Raw genomic sequence first — 9301 nt, 5'->3', positions numbered from 1 at the left:
TCGAATTATGGGGGAGCTGTATATCCTACACATCCAAGGGAGCCGGAAAAAAGTTTTCTACCTATATTACATCATTCATGGACTCTTTGGAGCAGAGAGCACAGACAGCGACACAGCGCTGTGTTGTTGTGCAGCGATCCAGGCTGCTGCGTCCAGCGCACGGTCCATTCTCAAAGTGGCGCAACCAAAAAACTATAATTAACACACGATCGTTCGTGTCCGCTCATGTTCTCTACTTTCTGTCTTATTTGTGCCTGGCGCTCTGCCGCTGCGGAGCTCATCACCTGTGCTGCGGTGATTTCACCTCACTGACGCAGCATCGAATCGCGCTCTCCGCTTTGTGGTCAGGAGATCCCTTTGATCTGCTCAGAAGTAACTGATGAGGTGAAAAAGTAAGAATCCAGGCAGCAGTTTTTCTGGAGAGTTTAGAGGAGATGCAGGAAGAAGAGAGACAGACAGGACAGGAAATAGTTAAATAAAAAGAAGAAAACAAAACAAAGTGTTGAAAAGTAAAATGTAGGAAGATTCATCTCCATCACACGTTTTTACCTGTATAAAACAATAAGTTATACACATGTAATATTTATACATCTGATACAGTTCAGATCACCTTCAAAACTCAGTCACACACCCAGGGCCGTTTCAAGACATTTTGGGGGCCAAGGCAAAATGACCCCCCCCCCCCCCCCCCCCCCCCACACACACACACACACACTAAATATCAATCCTACTTTTTGGAAAATAATAAGCAGTTTGTGCATACAAGAGAATTAAAGAGAATTTAAGGTGAAGCGCTTGCACATACTGTGTTATTGTGTTGTTTTTTCTGTATGTGTGTGTGTGTGGGGGGGGTACCACGAAGACTTTGTGCTTAGGGCACCAAAATAGCTAGCAACAGCCCTGCTTAAACAGAAGAGTGAGAAAAAAAATTCACCCCTCTCAGAGTTGTCATGAGTGTAAACTAGATCATTTAAACAAAAAACATGTTCTGGTGCCAGCAAGGCCGGATTAACCATATGGGCAACTGGGCAATTGCCCAGGGCCCACAAACTCTAAAGGGCCCAGGGCAGCAAGGGCACGAGCAAATTACTGTATCTGTAATCTCCCGCTTTATATTAAACTAGTGTGACCGTACGTCCTGTTTTCCCCGGACATGTCCGCTTTTCACTCTGTCCGGGATGTCCGGACTGGGGGTTCTTGATGAAAATGTCCGGCTTTTCATCCAGGAGCAGGGATGGGGGAGCTGTATATCCTACACATCCAGGGGAGTCGGAAAAAAGTTTTCTACCTATATTACATCAATTATGGACTCTTTTCAGCAGAGAGCGGCAGAGTGATGATCGGTGCGCAGCGCTCCATGCTGCTGCGTCCAGCGCACGGTCCATTCTCAAAGTGGCGCAACCAAAAAACTATAATTAACACACGATCGTTCATGTCCACACATGTTCTCTATTTTCTGTCTTATTTGTGCCTGAAGCGCTCTGCCGCGGCGGAGCTCATCACCTGTGCTGCGGTGATTTCACCTCACTGACGCATCAAAACGCGCTCTCCACTTTGCGGTCTGGAGATCCCTTTGATCTGCTCAGAAGTAACTGATGAGGTGAAAAAGTAAGAATCCAGGCAGCAGTTTTTCTGGAGAGTTTAGAGGAGATGCAGGAAGATGAGAGACAGACAGGACAGGAAATAGTTAAATAAAAACAAGAAAACAAAACAAGTGTTGAAAAGTAAAATGTACGTAGATTTATCTCCACTACACGTTTTTACCAGTAAAAAACAATAAGTTATACACATGTCATATTTATACATCTGATACAATTCAGATCACCTTCAAAACTCAGTCACACACCCAGGGCCATTTCAAGACATTTTGGGGGCCAAGGCAAAATGACCCCCCCCCCCCCCCCACACACACACACACACACACACACACACCACCACCACCCCACCCCCATAGCTGGGCTCCCCAGAAGCCTCTGTGTAATTCATACCCTCTCCAGCAGTATTAGTTATACAGTGTTTATAAAAGCTCCTCAGACATGACCGACATGTTCTAATATTATCAGATGAAAAACTAAATTATCAGACATGCTGTCTCATCTGCTTCTTTTCTAAACTTGTAAAAAGTAACAAAACCATGTGAAAGCCACTATTTGTGGATTCTCTGAAAGTTTACATGGAGTGTGTGACAACTTATTTTTTCAGTGATCCTATCGTCTAATCTTACAGCTGAAACAAGCATCCTTGATAATCTGTGCACAGGAAGTTTACCGATGCTGTAGTAAAACAAAAGGTATAATAATTTATTATTAATAAAACCTTGTTGCAGCACTAAAGCAGAAAAATGAGATTTTGCAGTAAATATGCTAAGTATTTATTGTTTTAGAGCCCTTTTATTGGCAGAATCTGATATTAATTTAGTTCTTACAAAAAAATGGGTCCAAGCATTGTGTGGCATTGCCATAGTGTGACGTCATAGGCACAGATCCCCTGTCCTCTTTTTTGGAAATGGAAATATGATCACCCTATATTAAACAAACTGTCCACCCAGGCTTTTGCGCTGCACAGAGAAGCTTCGCTGCCTATGACTGAACGTCAGTTGAGAGTCAGTCTCATGCAGACTGACCAATGAGGAGAGGGCCTCAAGTTAAGACCCTCTCCTCATTGGTCAGTCCACACGAGGTGGGTCAAAGGTTACTCTGGGCGGGTTACGTGATGTCAGGCATTCAAGTATTGAGTATATTTACTTCATATTACAGTAAAATATTCTGTATGTGACCATATTATGGTGATCCTTGGGTCGTGATGATGGGGCCCTTGAATATTGTTGCCCAGGGTACAACAAAGTCTTAATCTGGCCCTGGGTACCAGGCTGTAAACATGTTTATTTCTGCTGTGAAATTGGTATTTTGGGAGTGAATGAGGATTTGCTCGCTTCTGACACCAGCCCCTAGTGGATGAGGCTGGAACTGCAATTTTTGGTACTTCCGGGTTGGCCTCAATTTTTGAGCCGCATTGTGGGGGCTTGGTTAAGACTAACATCTAGAATGTGGCACCTTTCATATGCTGCAAGTTTAAAAAGAGCAGAAACCATGAGAATTGGGACGAGTGACTTCAAACAGAACATCTGGATAAATATCAGAACCACATTGAAATTCCTAGAAAAAGAAAAAGAATGTCTTCTGATTCCTATTGATAAATACAACAAGAAGAGCATGAACACTGAAAATTAAAGAAATAATAACCTGCTGAAAATAAAGTAAAATTTCCACCTTGAGAGAAAAAAGGGCTTCATCTCCCAACTGGGTCTCTCTCCTCACCCAGACATGATTAAAACACGCTGATGTGACTCAGATAAGTGACAATCAAGGTAGCGAGGCTTGCAAGAGAAAAAGTGACAAAAAGGGAAATACCAGCGCCAATTCTTCGGATTCCTCATTAACACAGCGGGATTCATTAAACATGATGCACAATGTTTGTCTCAATCAAACATGGCAGTTTGATGCCAAATGCCTTATTTAAATGTCCAAACTCAATTCCAAATCAATCAGGCTTTTAATTTCATTGATTGCTACCAGGCTTGTTAAAATGACGTTCAGCTGGGTTTCCTCGTAAAGGATTGTGAAGAGGACGCTTCCTGTTACTGTGAACCCTCTTGAGTAATCTCTGCAATGAAAATGCGTTACACAGTTGTTCTTGCATCCTAGTTATAAATCCACACTTAGTGGAGATGAGCACACACATCCAGAAAACTACAGAGCAAGATTGCAGTTAAATGCAAATTATGCTTTGGTGGCACAAGTGTCTGGTGGTGATGAAGAGTTACGCTTTGAGAATGAAAAGGCACCTGCAAGTGAGACACAGCTGCACAAACCTGATGGGGAGAAGGATGATGTGTCTGGTTTTCAGCATGGCTCAACTTCTCATTGTGAGGCGAAGTATTGGGCTTGGTGGCGATTTTGTATTAAAAAGAATATTTTGAGAGAAAGTTGCTGACTATAAGTCATTTTGACCCTAGATCCAGCATCCATGAAATATTGGGAATAGACTTCCAATTTAGGCAACACAATCCGTCACTTTCTCATTTATTCTGGAGCTCAGCATGAACAGATCCTGCATGTGTTGTTATCATAGCATTAACAGATTTAGCAACAGCAAGAAATTTGAAAATTACTAGTTTAAAAATCCCATGAATGACTCATGGGACTGCTAATGATTGATCTGCTGATATTCACAATCATTTTCACCAGACTGGGTCATCTGTGAGTGCTTTGGGATGGAGGTGGGGGTTACTTTATCTCCTGATGCTCTTTGAATCCAGTCAGAAAGATACATGATTTAATGTCAGTCTCCAAAAGTCCCCAGTAACACCAGAAACAGTGGCTGGATTTGTCACTCATCACTTGTTTTTTGATAAATATGGAACCTACATGGGCAAGCCGTATGGGTCCCACCAGGGTTTGTCCGCAGTTTCCATGGTGGCCCCACAGGGGTTTGCCCACAAACATTCTAGACCCTCTGAGTCTGGAATTCTTACAGTAAGTATACAAAAAATATGTATAAAACTACAGCCTAGTATTTTATCCAAAATCAGGAATGCAGAACTGTCAAGCACACAGGTGGCAGGAACAGCCAATCACACATTAGCAAGTATCAGCAATGTAGGGAGCCTAAGTTTCCTTCCTTTCCGGTCGCCTCACCGGTCCCTGGAAGAACAAATAAATGAATGCAAGTTAACAAGGCTAAAAGAGCTATTTTCTAATCTGCTTTGCCTTACGCCCTGGATCGCACATACGTTGTACTTCAATTTAATAAAACCTAATGATGGGTGTTTCGACCACGTCTCTAATGTACTTTGAGATTGATCGGCTTGTAAAAGTTTGTAATTAGCATGACTACACACCAGAGATCGGCACGTCGCACATCACCACATAATCTCCTCTGCCCCAGTGTAGCTGCTACTTACCAATCGGCCAAATTTATGGTGGTTCTTTCCTCCTGAAGGAAGGATTTGAAGTTTGCTGAACTTACAGCCATTTTCCCTCTGTTTTCTCCGCGTCTGGTTCGATGACGTCACTTTTGTGAGGCGCATTTGTAGTCCTGGACTTTTTTTCACACAAAACCTAAAATATCGTTCGCCCGTTTGAAAATAAGCACGTTCTTGGTATCAAAATGCTTCTTTAAAATTCACGCATATCATATGTGAAATCCATGGAACATAACAAGCAGAATTAGAAAATAGAGTGTTTAGCCCCGTTGACTCGCATTCATTTTTTCTTTCTTCCGGGGACCCATGGTTCGGAAGTAGATGGGCGTGACTTAGGTTCCCTATAGCTTATAGCTTATGGACGGTTCTAATGGGAAACGGGCTTCAACACAAGCGGTTATTCCCGCTTGATTCTAGTGCTCAACCAGTGTCTATTTAATATATCGTAATATTGTTTTTGGTCGGTGAAAATTTCAGGGGACAAAAATTGACTTTGGAAAAAGTGGGGAGACATGACCCCCCCCCCTCAAAATACTATGTCCATGCTGATATCTCAGTTCTGTTGTATATTCTGTGTCCCTTTTTTCTCCCTCTCTTTCTGCAGGTCTAGAATCTGTTGTGGTATGTCAGGATAACATTGCCACCATGATGTGTCTTTTATGCGTCGTGGAAGAATGGCAAGGTAAGAATATTGCGACATTTGTGGAGCAAAGCTTGATAGTAATATTACTGCAAAGCCAGACTTTTGAATGAAGATCACGTCTTCGTGCAAAGAGGGAGATATCATGATGACATTCAGAATGTCCACCGAGCCACGGCCGGCAACGATATTTAAATGCAAGCAAACATGGGGAGTTAATTTCCCATTTGTAAACAACATAAATTGAGATGGTAAACTGGAGCAATGCAAACTTCCCGAAACGTCTAGTTGTTTGAGCTGAAGCACAGATCACTAGACAGTTCACGGGGGCTGTTAAAGACAGCTAACCTTTGGAGCAGCTTGTGAAAAACCTTAAGGAGCATGGCTTCAATTGGGAACCAAAACAAATAACTCCAAGCTAAAAGGATGTCTGTGACAGCGCGTCGACAATGCAAAGACCACCTCCTTTATACCTTCATCACATAATCCTTTGTGAAAAACACACGATTACGCCACATTACCACCACTAGCTGACCACTTTTGAATGACCAAAGGCTCGCTGATGTCACCTCCGCTTTGTGGCAAAGTGGCGCAATTGTTTTTTGAAACAAGCTAATCACTGACTTGAAAAAAGTGTGTCCATTCAGCCATGCGTGATGATTTGGAGCACTGAATTTGTTTATTACAGCAACGGCATATGAGACACTTTTTAAAAACAGCATCGCTGTTTCCCATGTCCAGATTTATTACATTTATCATTGTGAAAAATTTCCTAAAGTTCACAACTGACTGGCCATTGAGTGCACTAGGAACCTCCCACCCCACTTACTAGAGACAGACGATTCTCTGTGGCAACCCCTGAAGGGAAAAGCCAGTAAGAACAAGAAGTAGAAGAAGATGAAGAAAAATAACCGGACATACACCCTTGAGGGATCCCTGCGACTAGTTTTATGAAATTTAATGCATCACCTGTGGACTAAATGTGTGTGCTGATTTGCACACAAAACCAAATAAAGGGGGTCCAGAGAATGTGGCATGCTAGGTTTAGTGTGTCCTGGGACTTTTCATGCAAAGTCGGACAGAGATCAGCTTCACAAACCATCCATTCAGCCTGGATTGCTGGAGCTCCGTAGACCAAATGTATCCCCTGTTTTCTTTATGTTTGATGTGTAAAAACAAGAATCTTCTAAATGAAAAGGCGTGATCATTATACTGACATAATTACAAAGCAATATTTTCTTCTCTGCATTATTTTTGCTCTTTGAGATTTGTCACCTTGAGTGCACTCAGTCCACCCTGAGCAAGTTTTGATTCTCGTTTCCCTCTCGTCTGTTACTCTGCTTCAGTTTGGCTTTGAGCTCTAAGCCATACGTCTCACCCTCTCTCACAGGCAGCTGGGTCACAGTCCCAAACACACTCTCATTTTGACCCCTTTTCTCACCTCACACAGCCAACACAAACAGAGCTTCAAACAACAGCTTCTATCAACTTCCCTACATTACTGTATTACTGAGAGTTGGGATGGACGTGAAGAACCTTGGGTACATTGTGATTTGACCGGCCGAATCCCCTCCCAGACAGTACAACTAAGCCAGAACAAATCCACCCTTTTAGACAGCAGATATCTCCTGGAGGCCAAGAGTAACTGAATGTGCAGGACGACGACCAAGTCTTGCATCACGTTGACACCTCTGTGTTTAGTTTTAGGCTTTCATCCACTGGAAAGACAAGGGAGCTCAGTCAATTAGAGCAACTGTTTGTTTCAGAGATTCTTAGCAGTGCAGGAGCTCCACCTGGTGTTCATTAGAAAAAACACAATTTTAACCCAGATAATGCCTCACTGGAGTTCAGCAGTTTTCAAAAATGCTTGAACTCTAACCAAAAATATAAATCTGCAACAAAAGCTATCAACGTACCATTTTCGTTAATTACTTCTTCCTTTTATTTCTTCATTGTATTTATTTAGTCCTAAACTTGGTGAATGATATTGTTTTAAAGAACCTGCTTTGTCATGTTTCGTATCAACAGGTCATGCAATTTTCATTCTTAACTGTGTTACACTATATTATGCTACAGCTACAATCTACAACTTAGCCTGGGGTGGTTTTGAACATCCTGCCTTTTTGTAAAAAAAATTCTTAAAATGTTTTGTAATTTAGAGATGTTATTTATTTGGTAACACTTTACAATAAGGGTCCCTTTATTAATGTTACATTATTAAGCAATTAATAAAATAAGTATAGAGACTACATGTTATGAAATCACAATTTTAATTATTTCTTCTGAATGGCAACAACTTTATACATTTTAACAATGGTTATTCTATTACAACAGGCTTTGATTTAACTGCTAAACCGAATTGGCTTAATGAACTAAACTCAATAGTAGGTTCAACTGGAATGCTCACTTCTGTGAAGTGCCTTGAGACGACTCTTGCTGTGATTTGAAACACATTTTTAAGAGTTGTGTTGACCACTCTCATAGTTTTACATGCATGTAATTTGGGACAGGCATGAAGAACTAGATTTGGTCTATTCTGTACCTTACCATTGTATATAGACAAGTGTAAAGTGTTTAAAACCAAGTCCATTGAAATAAACTTAATTCATTCATCATGCTTGATGGTAGAGAACTGATCAACTGAACATTTCGTAGGCCCAGGGCACTGGGACCATTGGTTTTGGGAGGTAACAGAAGACCAGAGCGGCCCCTGCTGGTCTCAGTTATAAGCTCTTCAGTGTTTGGAGAATTTAGTCAGAGTCATCGGCCCAATCCCAATACTCGCACTTCCACCCCTGCGCCCTTTTATTGCGCAATCCCGACCAGGGGTGCAAGTGCATAAGAGTGTCCCAATTTTCAGTTGCTGAAGTTGATCCCCCAAGTCTGCATTGATGCAATATTACCCACAATCCACTGTCACGGGACAAAAGGCTCAAATGCCTTTTCTGAAAATATGTATTTTCAAATGAAAGTAGTTAATTTTAGGATGATTAGTTGATGCTCTGAATGTCTTAGACAAATCAGCAATAATTTGGTTATTTGAAAGGTATTAATAAAGGTTCTTTTTTTAAAGTAGCACAGCGATCAGCAACCCAACAATGCTCCCTGTCCCAATTCGGCATTTGTGTTCCACGCACTCGAAGCCTTACTGTGCGCCTCCTCCAAGTGCACTTTATTGAAGACCATAGGGTGCGAGTACTGGGATTGAGCCATCCTTGTTGGTCTGTTTGGTGCAAAGCACTGGGGCCTGCAGGGCTCAGAGAGAAAAGATGGCCACAAAACACGAGATGAAGATCGTCTTGGCTCAGACATCATGGACACAAAAATATTCATCCTTAGAGTGTTCTGTGATTTAAAGAAGCACTAATTAGCAGGACACTGTTGATCACAGCACCTTAATAAACAGACTGTGTGACTCAGTGGGAATCTCTGAAGCTGTTCTAGACTGGTGTAGATTGTACCTTTCTAACAGAAGTTAGTGTCTGTATAAACCAAATCTACCAATCTGTTTTGTGGGGTACCCCAAGGCTCTGTTTTGGGTCTACTTTTGTTTCTACTATAAATACACCCTCTTAGACAGATAATTGATTCTTTTCATAATGTCTCCCATCGCCTATATTCAGATGACATTCAGCTGCACTGCTCTTTTAAGGATTCTTAGTTCTACAAACTACTAC

This window comes from Nothobranchius furzeri, chromosome 11 (genome assembly GCF_043380555.1).
Source record: "Nothobranchius furzeri strain GRZ-AD chromosome 11, NfurGRZ-RIMD1, whole genome shotgun sequence".
Lineage (NCBI taxonomy): Eukaryota > Metazoa > Chordata > Actinopteri > Cyprinodontiformes > Nothobranchiidae > Nothobranchius > Nothobranchius furzeri.
This window is presented reverse-complemented; position numbering follows the sequence as displayed.